The sequence below is a fragment of the Microcebus murinus genome, chromosome 18 (assembly GCF_040939455.1).
Source record: "Microcebus murinus isolate Inina chromosome 18, M.murinus_Inina_mat1.0, whole genome shotgun sequence".
In the NCBI taxonomy this organism is placed as follows: domain Eukaryota; kingdom Metazoa; phylum Chordata; class Mammalia; order Primates; family Cheirogaleidae; genus Microcebus; species Microcebus murinus.
Window position 1 is genome coordinate 48272841 of NC_134121.1, and position 15864 is coordinate 48288704.

At 34.1% G+C, this 15864-nt stretch overlaps 1 protein-coding gene across 11 annotated transcripts in view; it reads left to right on the top strand.

The window, feature by feature from the left end:
• Window positions 1–15864, top strand: part of TANC2 (tetratricopeptide repeat, ankyrin repeat and coiled-coil containing 2) — a 370065-nt gene that overhangs the window by 72503 nt on the left and 281698 nt on the right. Inside the window, exon 1 of one of the 11 annotated variants that reach the window (XM_020280876.2) lies at window positions 2413–7279. The exons of the other annotated variants lie outside the window; for them this stretch is intronic. The gene's annotated coding sequence lies outside the window, so the exon portion shown is untranslated. Of the gene's footprint in view, window positions 1–2412; window positions 7280–15864 lie in introns of those variants that run through there. 11 annotated transcript variants of the gene reach the window in all.

Genomic DNA, 15864 nt, shown 5'->3' on the forward strand with positions numbered 1-15864 from the left:
ATTGCCTAAGCCTGGGTGTTTGAGGTTGCAGTGAGCTATGATGATGCCACTGTACTCTAGCCAGGGTGACAGAGCAAGACTCTGTCTCAAAAAAGAAAAACAAAACAAAAAAACCCTGTTCTTTAGAGAACTTCCTGAGGAATCTTTATTGCCTTACCAAGATAGAAAGTAAGCTTGTTATGTTTCTAAACCAAAGATGAAAGAGCTGGATTTTGTGTTGTGTCTTCCTTTAATTTTAATTTTTAAATATTTTACTTTTAGTAAGTTGAAGGAGCAGGTAACATTGAAAGTGTCATCTTTATTACTAGAATGAGACTGAATGTTTTGCATGTATGGGAAGGCAAAACTTTACTTCTCTCTTAGAAGAGAGAGTAAACCTCTTGGGGTCTCTAGCTAGGCCTGTTAATTAAATTGACATAAGACAGATTAACAGGAGAAATGTATGCCCCCATAGGAAAATGAAGACCCAGAGAAGCAGTCAGAGCTGAACATTTATATGTGCACTAAGTTGGACAACAAATAGTACATTCTGAAAAAGTGACAATACAAAGGGGCAAAGGGCAGTTAATCATGGATAAGTGACTAGGAATATAAGCATTCGTTTAACCAAATTTGTACAGATTTCCCTCGGCCTCAACTCCCCATCTCTGGTGATAACAAGGTTTCTTTTCTCCTGCTATAGAGAGGACACCTGTCACATCAGAGTTTAATCTCTGCTTTTCAGGAAGAAAAAGGAAGACCAGAGTGCCCTGCTTGCATCTGCTGTTTTTCAAGGGCCTTGAACTCAAAATAATCCTTATGCCAATGTTACATATTCTGGGGTGGCATATTCTGCCACCTTTCATATAGTGACTCCATGATTAAACAACTTTCTTATGAAATATCTTTTGTAGAATTACTTTATGTAGTCAATAGGATATATCAGTGAAGTAATAGTGAGAACCACTTTCTATACAAAATGGTTTTACTATCTTCACATGTGTCTAAAGTATTGAAATATCCTTATGAATATGAAGATTTAAACTTGGGAAAAACACTTTATCTCTTCATACTGTTGATTCAGATTCAGCATACACTTACTAAATTGTTTATTTTGTACTATATGAAGTACTTTAACTAAAATTATATATTATATAGTCTGTATTAGCTTGAAATGGGTATAAAATTTGAAAATTTGGGGATGATTTCCTTTTGCTGATTAAAAGATTTTTATTATTGGGAGCCCTTAGTTTTGCTTAGGAAAGAACTTGGTAAATAACATTTATAATTATTGTAAAGCTGCTTAGGCAGTAGTCTATGCCAGACCCAGTGTGTTATTGGGAACAGAAATATCTCATATCTATTTTGTATCCTTGGTCCATAGCATAATATTTCATAATAAATGTTTGGCAAATGGCATGGATTTTCTGAAACGGTCACATTATTTCAGTCTTATGTTTTGTCACTTAAAAAATAGATATAAGTGGTTCTAAATCATTTTGAAATAACTTGACCACTGTTTATAAAAGAACAGTGCTCTTGAATAGACCTTTCTGTGGTGATGGGTATATTTTATAAATCTACGTTGTCCGATACTGTAGTGGAAAATAACTTATGGCTGTCTCCAAATTTGGTTCATTAATTCACTCCACAAAGATTTTTTAGTGCTTACTGTGTATCAGGCATTGTTAGACATTCTGGGGATAGTTCCTGCTCTCAGGGAGCTTCAAAGTCTGATAAAGGAGAGAGATTTCTAAACCAACAGTAACAATATACTTGGAGGACAGGCAGGGAGGAGAGGAGAATGCAAGTTGAATTTCAAAGGATAAGTTTTTATGGGTCCTGATAGAGAAAGCAGCATTTTCCAATAAATGGAGATAGGAAACTATATGGTCCATTCTGGTAACTGTAAGAATTTTCCCTATTTCTAGAACATATGGTGAGTTAGAAAGTTGCTAAAAAGAATGGGCGGTTAATCACTCATTAGTTAATGCCATGTTTTGTATGCCATGGTAAAGAGTTTGGATTATATCCTTAAGGCTACAAGTGAGCCACTACAGGGTTTTAAACTGGTAAGTAAAAAAGATTTTAAGGCCGGGCGCTGTGGCTCACGCCTGTAATCCTAGCTCTTGGGAGGCCGAGGCGGGCGGATTGCTCAAGGTCAGGAGTTCAAAACCAGCCTGAGCAAGAGCGAGACCCCGTCTCTACTATAAATCGAAAGAAATTAATTGGCCAACTGATATATATATAAAAAATTAGCCGGGCATGGTGGCGCATGCCTGTAGTCCCAGCTACTCGGGAGGCTGAGGCAGAAGGATCACTCGAGCCCAGGAGTTTGAGGTTGCTGTGAGCTAGGCTGACGCCACGGCACTCACTCTGGCCTGGACAACAAAGCGAGACTCTGTCTCAAAAAAAAAAAAAAAAAAAAAAAAAAGATTTTAATATCTGAGCTCAGTCCTCCTGACCCCAGATTAATTAAACTTGAAATTTTTAGAGGAAACAAGAACTTGATGTTAAAATTTAAATTTGATTAGATCCTATATGATCTCTTCCCTGGTCAGTTTTATTTACTGTTATAGGAGTTTTATTTACTGTTATTTACAGTTATAACCATAACAGTTATGGTTATAATTACCGAAGATCCAACTTAAAGTGACTGAGACATTAAGGGGATTTATAAATTTATATAACTAAGAATTCTGGAAGTAAGGAGATTACAGATAACTTAATTCTAAAGCTCAACAGCATCATCAAGGACTAAGTTTCTTTCCCTCTTTCTGCTCTGCCATTTTCTTTCTACTCTGCATATTGGTTATTGTTCTCAGGTTTGTCCTTACATAACTGCAAGAGGACTGCAGTACCTTAAGATTTATACGCACACAATATTGTTTAAAGACTAGTAGAACAGATACTCCTTCTTGGGTCTCCTTTTAAGGTGAAGGAAAACTTCCCTGAAAGCCACTCCTTCCCCTTACCCATTTACCTCACATCCCATTGGTAACCTTTCTTTCACCAATTAATGAATTGCAAATGTTGTTATTAAGATTCATTTGCTAATCAGGGTTCATCCCCTGAGGCAAGGGAGAGAACCAACCTCCCTTGAAACAAATAAGTAAAATAAAATGCGGGTTCTGTTAGAAAGAAGGGATTGGCTAGGCAACCATTGGAGCCTGTCACTTTGTTTTTCTAACCTAGTTATGGGTTTTGATTATTTTTAAAATTAATCTTTTCCATACGAAGAATTAGAAGGACAAGCCCAAATGTAGGAAAAATAGGACCTCCTTAAGTTTGTTAATAATACTAATATTTTGATATGAAGTTTGTAGGAATGTAGAGTTGTTGTGATGCAAATTAATCTCTCTGACACTTGGTTTCTTTTTTTCTTTCTTTCCTTTTTTTAGCATATTATGGGGGTACAAGTGTTAAGGTAACATATATTGCCTGTGCCCCCCTCCCCCCTCGAGTAAGAGCTTCAAGTGTGTCCATCCCCCAAACGTTGCACATGCACATCTTACTCATTGTGGTTGTATATACCCATCCCCTTCTCCCCCAGACTTGGTTTCTGACCTGCAAAACAGGACTGGGCCCCAAACCATAGGATATTAGTATAAGAGGTCCTGCCTAGGAAACCTACCATGTGATCATCCCAGAAGATAGATTTCTGTGATTGTTCTTGACCAGGGGAATTCTTTTCTATTCTGGAATAGGAGTGGATAGGAGATTTGCTCTTACTAATTTTTTTCTCCTGAATATTTTCTTTAATAACATGAATCTTTTTGTGCCTTTTCAAGCTCAAGTATTAGGAACAGATTTGTCTCTTTTTTTGCTGTCACCGTCCATCCTAACCACAAAAGACTTGGCTGGGGAATGTTCAATAGAAGAAAGATAATATTGAAGAAAAAATGAAATTTTTCAAAGTAATAATACTTGGCTGTACTTTTTTGTTTCCAAAATTTATATCACATCTCATTCTCTTAGCCCTGGTATTATTCATATACTAGTCAATGAGTACAGTCATTTAGTTACTCAGAATATTGTATCACTTTGCCATTCTACTTTGTATCTTGAAAACTGCTACCAGACAAATAAATCTCCTTTCTGTTAACTTTCCAATTGATTCATGCTCTAAGGCTAAGGTACTGTTACATACTATTTAGGTACTTCTTTCTTCCTTCCCTCTCTGTGTTGTCTTTCTATCCCTGATTATATGGTGAGCACTTACTATGGGCCGGTTAAAGTATTCAGGGGTGTAGTTTACTTAGAAATGAAAGACATAGCCTTTACCAGATTATACTGCATGGCCAAAGTAAACTAGTACTATTAAAATATGTGAGAAGTATTATGACAAAGTTCTACAGAGGGTCTCAATCTCACATTGGAGGGAAATGGAACACACTTTGCAGGAGGTGGTGACTATCATGGAGCCAATATAGTAGTTAGCCAGTTTGAGAAATGGGGAAAAGTAAGTTTTAGACAAAGCGTACAGCAAGTAAAAAGATGTGAGGCTGAGAGAAAGCTTGACATTTAGTCAACTGTATATGGGTAGTTTGGTACTCTGGTTGGCTCCTATTTCTTGTATCTAATTCTTTTTATACATCTGTTTCTTTATTTTCTGACCCTGCACATTAGTTTCCTATGCTATTTAGTTGAAATAGTAGAACATAGCTACCAACATTTGAGTTTTATATCTTACAGTCCAGGCACCCAGAGGAGAATACTGAAACAGTTCTTTTGTTTTCAAATCTGTAAGGTAGGTTAACTCTGACCTAACTTAAGTCTGGTATCTACCCTTGGACAAGTCAATTATACTTTGAATTAGGATGTGGATGAGGTTTTTGATCATCTCAGCTCGGGTTAGGTACCTATCCCAGTGGAAATCAATTATGGTAGAGGAAGGGAATAAATTAGTGGAGGGAGTGAGGGCAGTTCCCAGAAAGGAGTGTATGTGATGGTGAGGAGGCAAAGTGACACATGTCATCTTTGGGGGCTATTGCAGCAGCATCCAGGTGAAAGATTATGAGGGTCTGAACTAAGAAGGTGGCAGCGGGAATGGAGAGATATCAAGAAAGAATAAACTAAACTTGATGATTGATAGGTTGTAGGTCAAATTAAAGAGGAACCATAGTCTTATTTGTTATTCCCTCAAACAAAAATATTTTCTAAGTGCTTGCTATGTGCTAGATACAGTTAGAGCTACTGGAGATACAGCATGTGATAGATCAAGTTACTAAAAGAAAATCTTTTTCTGTACTCACATTTGTGACACCAAACGTATGGGTTTTTCCTTCACATAAACAATTCTCCAACTCTTTGGACACTGACTCTTTGCGTGCCAATTCAGTTTTCACACTAACTACCTACAATTTGTCAGACCCCAGAGGTTAAGGGCTAGTCTCACAGACTACCACCCACTTTAGACACCAATCACAAGTCCAGGCCTCCTGTACTTCTGACCTCTAAGCTATAATTTGGGGGTGTCCATGGCCCCTTCCTTGAGTTCATTGGTTTATCAGAAGTGCTCATGGAACTCAGGAAAACATATTTACTGGCTTATTATAAAGGATATTACAAAGAATACAGATGAACAGTCAGATGAAGAGATATATAGGACATGGTCTGAGCACAGGAGCTCTGTCCTTATGGAATTGGAGTGTACTGCCCTCCTGACATGTGGTTCACCAACCTGGCAGCTCTCTGAACCCTGTTGTTTAGGGTTTTTTGAGGGGTTCCATTGTATAGGCACGATTGATTTAATCATTGACTATTGGTGATGGAACTCAATCTGCAGTCCTTTTCACCTTCCTGGGGGTTGGGGAGGTGGAGCTGAAAGTTCCTTCTAATCACATGGTTGGTTTCTCTGACAATCAGTCCCATCAGGAAGCTATCCTGGGGCTTTCGGCCACCAGTCTTCTTATCATAATAATGTATAAAAAGTCACTCTTACCCCTTCTGATTTTAAGGCTGTAAGATTCTGAGGGTCTTAGAAGATCTCATGTCTATAACTGAGGGACTAAGAACAAATACATTACTGGATTTTTTTTTTTTTTGTTAATATTTTGTTGAGGATTTTTGTTGCTGTGTTCATAAAAGGATATTGGTCTGTAGTTTTGGTTTTGTTTTGTTTTTGTTTTTGGTAATGTCTTTATCTAGTTTGATATCTGAGTAATTCTGTCTTCATAAAATGAATTGGGGGTGTTTCTTCCTCTTCTGATTTCCAGAAGAAATTGTTTAGAATTGGTGTTATTTCTTTAAATGTTTGGTAAAATTCACCTGTGAAAACATTTAGGTCTGGAGATTTACTTTTTATAAAAGTTTTTTAACCACAAACTTTAATAATTATAGGCATGTTCAGGTTACTGTTCTATCTTTGGTGAGTTTCAGTGGTTATCAGGTGTTTATTAAAAGGTATATTTAAAAAACCAGTTGCTCCTACTCAATAGCAATATGACCTTGGAAAAGATACTTTAGTCTTAATCTCTCAGGTTCTTAATTTGTTCATCGGTAAAATCAAAGGATTAGATATATTTGTCTTTTTTAAGGTTTCTCCCACTTTTTAATATTATATTCTTGTAGGGTATAGTGTATATGTTTGAAGTTTATTGTGAGCCTCTGTTTCTGGTTTCATCTATCATTTATTGAGGATTCGTTTACTTAGATTCACTTTGCCTTTTAATAGATAGGTTTTATGTTTTCTTACAATAAATGTATTTGTTGATGAAAGGTAAGGGTAGAGGCAAGCCTATGTATGCATTTATACTTGATATACTTATGTATGTAAAAAGTTACTTTCATAAGGTATTTATGTTAGAAGATGTAGGACATACTGTGTTAATTTTTAGTGTTATATTTAAAAAATTAAATTATTAGTTTACAATTTTAGAAATGCAGTTCTCTTGGTGATTGTACTTCTGAATCTTAATGATAAAAAAAGTCATTCATTTTTGGCTACTTAATACAGACAGTGTCTATGTAAGTATTTTTTGTAAAATCATTTTTAAAAGGTGGCACACTTATGCATTCTGTCCATTTGTTGGGTTAAAGCAAAGTGAAAGTGGCATACAGATTTACTGCTGAAGGAAACATTAAGTTGCAGGCTGCAGCTGGAGGATTTTACGTAGGCACCTGTGGGTTTGAGTGCGTTCAATATACAGACTGCAGTAGGAGGCTGGCACTGACTCTGCTGACTCCAGTACACTCCTTCACTGCTGTTCTGCCGATTTCTCCACTGTCCAGAAGACAAACAAAATGGTGCAGCACTTACAGGGCTTGGGAAAAAAATAACCGTCAATATGACCCAGAGGTGGGTTTGCTACACCGAACAGGAGAGAAAATTGTTAACAGGATTAAAGGCTTTGACATAGTTCAGTATGTCAGGGGTCTTTAGTTGTTTTAATATTTGATTGTGGCCATTTAAAAATGAAGCTGTTATAGTTCTAAAATCTGCATGCCTTCTGTATCAAGGTTCAGGTATATTGCATGTGTAACGTTAGTAAATGCATGCATGGTAGTTTATAAACAGATTTATATTTGTACTAAATGTGTGTAATGTGTTTATAGATATGGATGTGTTCATGCAGGATTTTTTCTATTAACACTGGGTTTTTTTAAAAAGTAAGCACTTACAGGTTTTATATTTTCTCTGTTGCATATTTGTTGCAGCTCCTGTCACTGTCTCTTTCCTTATATTATTCATTTTATAATAGCAGGAAGCATTAGTAGAACACTCTGTAGTGAGATATGGAAAATCAGTAGAATGAACACTGGAGTTGGCACTTCATATTTTATTGATGACTGTAATGCAGTGTGAGTTCGCATTGCACAGTCATGATTTAAATGATTATCTCTTTTATGAAAGCAAAATGTTTGTAAGAACGGCCATGTTGTAGACAGTGAGTATAAAATAAAGGAGAGGAAGTAGGGCAAGTACAATTTTCTGTCCTTGATTTCTTGAACAGTGTTCAGCATTGACTGAAGGTACTATCATTTTAGAAGTACAGTATAGAAACAATTGAACATCAAACAGAAAAAACATGGAGGTTTATTTTCCCACCCCCTGCCGGAAGCACTTTGTACACGTACTCATATATTTTGGGTTTCGATGGCTGTATGTTAGTGGGGAGCTGTCCAGTTGAGACAAGATATGTTTACTTAAGCCACACCCAACAGATTCAGCTTCTTTATGCGTTGGGGCACTATTTTAATCCTGTGCTGATTTGTAACCATCATCTGTGGGATGCCTTTGAGTTGTAAAAAGAAAAAAAATACTAGATTCACAGGTCCCAGCTTAATATATTTTTGAATATCTGAGTTGCTGTATTAATAGCACAGGAGTATTTAAGTTATGCAGCATTATTTCTGGCAGAGAGAGTATATTTGTATGGTTCCATTATAAGTATAATGCAAGTAGTCTCATCATATAGGTAACAATGCTGCTGGGATATTATTTTGGTTAGCATTATGGGTATAAATTGGGATATGATGTTCAGAGTTCAGATTTTCTTAAGAAAATATTTGTCCAAGTCTTAATATTTCTATGCTTTTTTAAAAAACTGGAAAGGATTCAGCCTGAGCTTTAAAAATCTATTTATAATGTTTGATTCCATACTAAAGATATTTTGTATAAGAATTAACAACTGTATGCTGTCTGCCACTGTGTTGGATTACCTTACCCACTTTACTGTAGACAAAAATAATAAGGAATCAGCATTAATATTAGTAGTCTTGCACAGTGCTCATATTGTATATTTTCAAAAAAATTTTTTTAGATAAAACAAATTCTATTTTCTCCACGGAAAGAAAAAAAAAACCCTCTCCTCTGTATTTCTTTGTTTTTATTGAATAATGTAGAATAATATGGGATTTTTATGTGCCAAATTTAGTGGCAATAAATAGCTAACTGTAGATTGAAATATACTATATTATTAGAATGTTTCATGTATCTAAAATGTTATATAACCCTGATGGAATGTTGCAGATGAAACAAAGAAATCTGATTGGTTCTTCGCAAGATACAGCAGCCTTGAAATCCATTCTAACTCGAGGTTTTCACAGCAGCTTGGTTAGTTAGCATCATGGTAAAAACAAAAATACCTTGAGAATGGGGAGGGGTTTGGAAGAGAAAATGAAGTTGCTAAAGCACTTCAGTAATTCTTATCATTGACTATTTTATTTCCTTGCAGACTTCCTCCCCGCCAGCCTTTTTTTTTTTCTTTTTGACTTTGCTGATTGTTATTATACTTAAAGGGAGTGTTATATTCTATTAAGTTAACAAACTTTCTAAATAGTATTATGCAATGAACTAGAAGAGCCTTTCTAAAAAGAGTTTAAGGTTAAGTGACAGAATGGGTTAATGAATAACATATTTTCAAAGCATTTATTAAATATGGATGAGTGAGACTTGTTGGGGGAAGGAGCAGTATGTGATGAAAAGAAGTTCTGAAGAACAGGACACTAATAGTAACTCTTTGGCCTCACTTTCCCATCATATTAAAATTATATTAGATAAATTTTCATGTAAGGCGTCAGCTATGCTGGGTGAGGGCACATTGTTATTGACATTCAAACAGCAGGATGTTACAAGTCAAAACAGGTGGAGAATTGTTTGCTTTCTGCTGGCTATTAGAAATACCCTTGAGATGTGAGAATAGTCTATGTTAGCTTTTATGTATTTATTATTATTACTTAGATGGCCTGCTGGAATATAGTTGTAAATTACAGTACCAAATATGCAGTCATTCTGTGCTTTTACAGAAAGTATTTAAAATAGGCCTATAGTATATTCTATTAAAATTTGAAGATTCTTACATTTGAACAGTAGCAGGTCAACTTCATTTGTAGGATCTGGGAAAGGAAAAAATTACTGTGAGCAGGAATGAGCATTTAAATTGAGAAAATGAGTAACATCGAAAGGAAGAGAAGTATCATAAAATAAAACATATTTAAAGAGAAATATCTAATATATAGATATACTCTGATAAAATCAATTGTATTTGGTAGGTTCCATTTCTGTGCTTATTTTCTAAATTATCTAATATGCTAATAGATTCAGGCTGAAGGCAGCTGGCTGCAAGTGTTACAAGCTGAAAACAAAATGGCTGGCAAGGATTAGTACTGTAAATTTGCGATGGAAAGCTGGATGCAATTAAGATATCTTTTGTTGAAGGGGAGTGTTACGAAGTAAGATGATGAGGGGAATGACTATTGTATGAGATGTTTTTGACAATAAAGAAACGTTTTATTAAAGAAAATGTAACTGCATAAAAACAAAAGATTTTACACTATAGAGTAATTCGTTTTCAGCTAAGCAATAAAATTTCTTGTTAGTAATCATTTAGCCATTATTGTCTTTGTAATTCTAAAACCCAGGTAGTTTCTAAGGGTATTATTTATGAACCTTTCAGGTTAACAGTGTGGTTAAGAGTAAAGGAAATAAAAAATAAAGAATTTGTTACATTCTTGGAATGAGAGGAAATTGAGAAATAGGTTTCTGGGAGTTTTATTTATTTTTGAATCTTTTAGATAAGCCTACATTAAGGATGGAAGAAAATATAGAGATAAGAATGAAAATATAGTTAATAAAATGACTACATTCTTAGATTTGTATTGTAGAAAAATTTTTCTCTGCATAACCATAGCTGTTTCCATTGATTTTTAGCAATTGTTGAAAGATTACATGACATTAAAATTGTTGATAGGTTTGGATAAATTGAAAAATAGGTTTAGCAATTAATTACTCAAAAAGGTTGAAGACAGCACATTAGCTCACATGTCTGTTTCTCATAGTGTAATGGTTATATACTTTAAGAAGGCAAAAATGTAAATTTGTCATCTCTACTTCTCTAGTACATTGTACAATGCCCCAGCACTTAGTAGGTTCCCAGTAACTGATGCATGAATAATAAATGTGTGTACATACTTACATAATTACACTAATTTAATTTTTGCAAGCTTGTGGTATAAATTCTCTGATTTTACTCATTTAACAGTTGAAAAAATGAGACAGAGGTTAAGTGACTTGGGCCAAAGTCATACAGTAAATGGTGGAGTCAATATTTGTTCTAGTGTAGTTCCAAATTCTTTCATTGTCTATTCCTCTAGTAATTGAAGATTAAGATGTGTTAGCATTCAACAGTATCTTTAGCCCTCAGAAGCATACATTGTGTATATATTCTGGCAGAAACTGCAGAACCAAGAAAACCTTTCTGCTATATCTTTCAAAATTGCTTTAACTGATATTTTGTTTTCTAAAATCCTTTTTTAATCATTTAGTTATAGCTCATGGCCATTATCATCAGCTAATGCATATGTACAGTTCTAAAAAGTACTTAAAAGCTCATAGCAAGTATATTCAGAAAGTAGTGGGAAGTACATAAAGCTTTCTGTTCTCCTCGAAATGGCTGCCAACATCTAATCAGTCATCAAGTCCAGTCGATTAAAACTTTTGAATATTTCTGAACTTTGTCTTCTCTTTACCTCTTCATTCTCCCTTCAAGATTTATTTCATCTTATCTCACTTAAATTATTGTATCTCCAATCTCCGTACCCTTTAGTCCATTCTCTATTTTGCTGTAAGAATTACTTTTCTTAAATGTGAATCTGATTTTTCTAAAATATAAATCCCAGTAGCTTTCAAAGTAAACATGGCATGACTTTTCACTAGTTCTCATTGCTATTACCATATCCTAACACAGATGCACACAGACATAGATAATATACAGACTCAGACAGATTTAGAATTTGGTAAAAAAAAAAAAAAAAAAAAAAAAAAAGAAAGAAAGAAGAAAATTGATCTTTAAATCTCTATCAGAGATTAAAAATCCCTAGTATAAATGTATCCATGAACAATTTTTTTTTTTTTTTTTTTGAGTCAGAGTCTCACTTTGTTGTCCAGGCTAGAGTGAGTGCCGTGGCGTCAGCCTAGCTCACAGCAACCTCAAACTCCTGGGCTTGAGTGATCCTTCTGCCTCAGCCTCCCGAGTAGCTGGGACTACAGGCATGCGCCACCATGCCCGGCTAATTTTTTTTATATATATCAGTTGGCCAATTAATTTCTTTCTATTTATAGTAGAGACGGGGTCTCGCTCTTGCTCAGGCTGGTTTTGAACTCCTGACCTTGAGCAATCCGCCCGCCTCGGCCTCCCAAGAGCTAGGATTACAGGCGTGAGCCACAGCGCCCGGCCTCATGAACAATTTTTAGTTTAGTATTATGTGTTTTAAAATTTACTACATGGTATCATTTGTCTATATCATTCTGCAGCTTGGGTGTTTTTTTTTTTTTTTTTTTTTTTTTTTTTTTTTTTTTGCTCTTATTGGTGTGTATGGACCTAGTTTGTTTTATGTGTTGTATAGTATTCAATTTTATGAACACATTTCCTTCATCCATTTCCCTCCTTATGTAAATTTGAGTTTATTTCAATTTTTGTGTTATATGTATGCAATTACAGATAATGCTGCAGTGACTATCCTTATACACATATTTGAATTTTTCTAACAACTATATCCAGATATGGAATTGTTAGGATATAGATTATTTAGATTTTCACTTTTACTAAGTAATTTCTCTACTATGTCATTGTACCAATTTGTATTCTTCTCAGAAGTATTTGTTTCTGTTTTGCTATATCCTTGCCAACAGTCATTTGGTCAGACTTCTTAATTTTTCCAAATTTGGTAGCTGAAAGGTAATATCTTACTGATTTGTTTCCCTAATTTCTAGTGAGGTTGAACATTCTTTCATATGCTTTTTGGCCTTTTAGAGTTCCTCTTTTGTTAATAGCCTCCACATATCCTTTGAGCATTTTTCTGAGATTATTTGTCTTTTTCTTACTGATTTATGGGAATTCTTTGTATATTCCTGTATATAAAGCAAAATCATTTGGCCCATGGGCCAAATCCAGACTGTTCCCTGTTTTGGTGTGGCCTGTTAGCTAAGGATAGTTTTAAGATTTATAGTATTTTCAATGATTCAAGGAAAAAAATAAAGGAGAATAAAATGTCACATGTGAACATTACATGAAATTTAAATCTCAGTGTCCATGAATAGTTTTATTGGGATACAGGCACATTCATTTATTTAATTATTGCCTGTGCCTGCTTTTGTGCTACAATGGCCGAGTAGTGTAGTTGTGACAGAGAACATACAATGTTTACAAAGTCTAAAATATTTACACTCTTTACAGAAAAAGCTTCCAGACTTGATGATTTCTATTATCCAACTCATTGATCATTGTTGCCTTCACTTTTCCTAGTTCCTTGGGAGAAAAATACAAAATGTAATACTCAAGTAAAAACATTACTAATAACAAGTTTAGGGAAAGGAATACTGTTTTTGAATTTTGTATATTGCATATACCAAGGTCATGTTGTTAGCTTTAATGACTTAAGAGAGTTTGATTTCAAATTTCTGTTTTCATTGCCATTATTATCATAATCAAATAATACAGTACAGGCTAGTTACCCACAAGTACATGGTATTATGCTAACTACTTTAAAAACATATTTATGTATAACCAGTAAAAACAAAGTACTATTTATACATAATAGGATAAATAAAGTATAATTCATTTGAAAAAACAAATTTGAAGTCTGTTTAGATAATGTATGATACTTTGGCTTTTTGTTACTTTGGTTTTTCCATGATATTAATATATTTAAACATACTTATCATTTAAAACAGAGGTTATATCTTTTGGGGGGTGAAGTTATATCTTTTTGGGGGAGAGATTTGATTTTTGGTCTATCAGTAGCTATCATTTTACATTTATAGGGAGTAAGCAATATAAGAGTTTATTGTGAACCATATGACATAATAAAATAAAAATTTTCAACTATTAGTGTCTTTGAAACTTCTGTGTCATCATATATCAGGGCAGGAATTTTGAATGAAAAACATTTTATCCTGACTCCTCAGGTATATGGTAGTTGTGTCTCAGGTATTTGCTTTAGACACCTGAAGGGATCAGAAACTGAAAGAGAGCCATTATTATGAAAACAATGGTAGATCTGATTAGAAATGAAACTGGAAAAGTAGAACCTTATAGACCATGTTAATTTTTTTTTTATCTCTTCTAATGGGAGGTCATTTGAACATTATGAGTATTAAATGGGGTAACTATTAGATTAGTGTTTCTAAATGATTATTTAGCTGCTTTGTGGATATACATTGAGAAAAGAATGGATATAGGAATGAATGTAGGTTGAAGATGGACAGGTGGATGGATTGAAGTGATATTTAGGATGGAAAATCAAAAATATTTGGTGATGAACTCATTGAGATGGGGAGCTCTGATGGAAAGAATCAGGCTTGAAGGAGTAAAAGGAAGTTTAGAATTTTATGTTTGGATATTTTGAATTCGAGGTATATTTGAGACATCCAAATGGCGATTTCAAAAAGGCAGTTATATAGACAGTCTTTTATAATTTATTTATGCTTAGATAAATAGGGGCTCCTTAGTAGAATAATGGATTTAAGAGTATATAGGAGAGGAAAAATATCTTTCCTCACCCATCACTGGATTCATGACTGAGACTCTTTTAATAAAAGACAAATTTGTTAACAAGAGAAAATCATACAAATTTGTTTAATAAATTTTATGTGACACTGGAGACTTCATAAGGAAATGAAGACCTGAAGAAATAGGTAAACCTGTGTATTTTTAATGCTAAATTTGATGAAGAAGTAGATAGCTGTGAAGTATAATTAGATAAAAAGTATGATCTAATGGTAATAAACTGTGGGGAACTTAGCAAGGCCTGTTTATTCAGATTCTTCTCTATGTTCTTGTGTCTTTAGAGAATAATCTTTTTAGAGTTTCCTTACTATTGGGTATGTCAAGATGTTCTAGGTTCATCTAGTACATTTCCTTTCCTAGACCAGCTAGTTTTTTTTTTTTTTTTTCCAGACTTTGATTTTAGGGTAGACCAGCTAGTTTTTTAAGAAGTCCTGTTTTCTTTTAGCGGAGAATGGCATTTCAAGATTACTACCTGGGTACTAGCAGTGGTCATTGCTGCTGGATCAGTCACTGTTACGAGGTAATTTCAGTGGACAAAGCCAGGATAACCTGTAACTTACAAGACTGCACTAATGTTTCCAATATAGATTCAATGCTGCATAGTTTTTACTTCTTCTGTATTACATTCATAATTCCTTTCTTCCATACTGAAAATTCTGGTTCTTAAGGGTATGATAGAATTAGTGTGTCCCATAATTATTTATTTGCTTTATCCCTCCTTGTGAATATGGTAGTCTCTGAATTATCACCACCAGTTTTTGAATCAATTAATTTTTTTGCTGTTTATGCTGTCTCCATTCTTCCCCCATTTGTTTGTGGTTGTACTAAATCAAATGATGTAGTGATTACATACAATTTCTTTTTAAAAGTGTGCATTTAGTCTTAATTTTGCAAGCTATCGCATATTTAGTGCTCACCACCAGTTCTTGTTTTGATTAGTGTCTCTCTAGTTACTTTGGTGACTTAAAGTTCTTTTATTAGTAGAGCTAGGAAGAGCTAATGTGAACAATATTCCCTGAGTTTTTGCATGTTGTTAGCAGTTTTGTCTTTACCCTTTATACTTAAAGATAAGTTTTACTAGTTGTAAAATCCTTAGCTTAAATTTTCTCTCTATGTGTATTTTAAATATATTATTTCATTTTCTTATATTATATTTCCTTTAAAATCATGTGATGTTTTTCCTAAATGCCCAAAGGAGTTTTTTTTTTCCTTTTTCTTTAAAGTCCAATGATTTTAGTAGAATATATCTTGGTGTGTCGATCTAAGTTGATAATCTTAAGTACACAGGGTTTTCTTGAAATATGTAGTTTCATATATATGTGTATATGTGTGTGCATGTATTTATACAACCATGTATAAATGTATATGTATATAC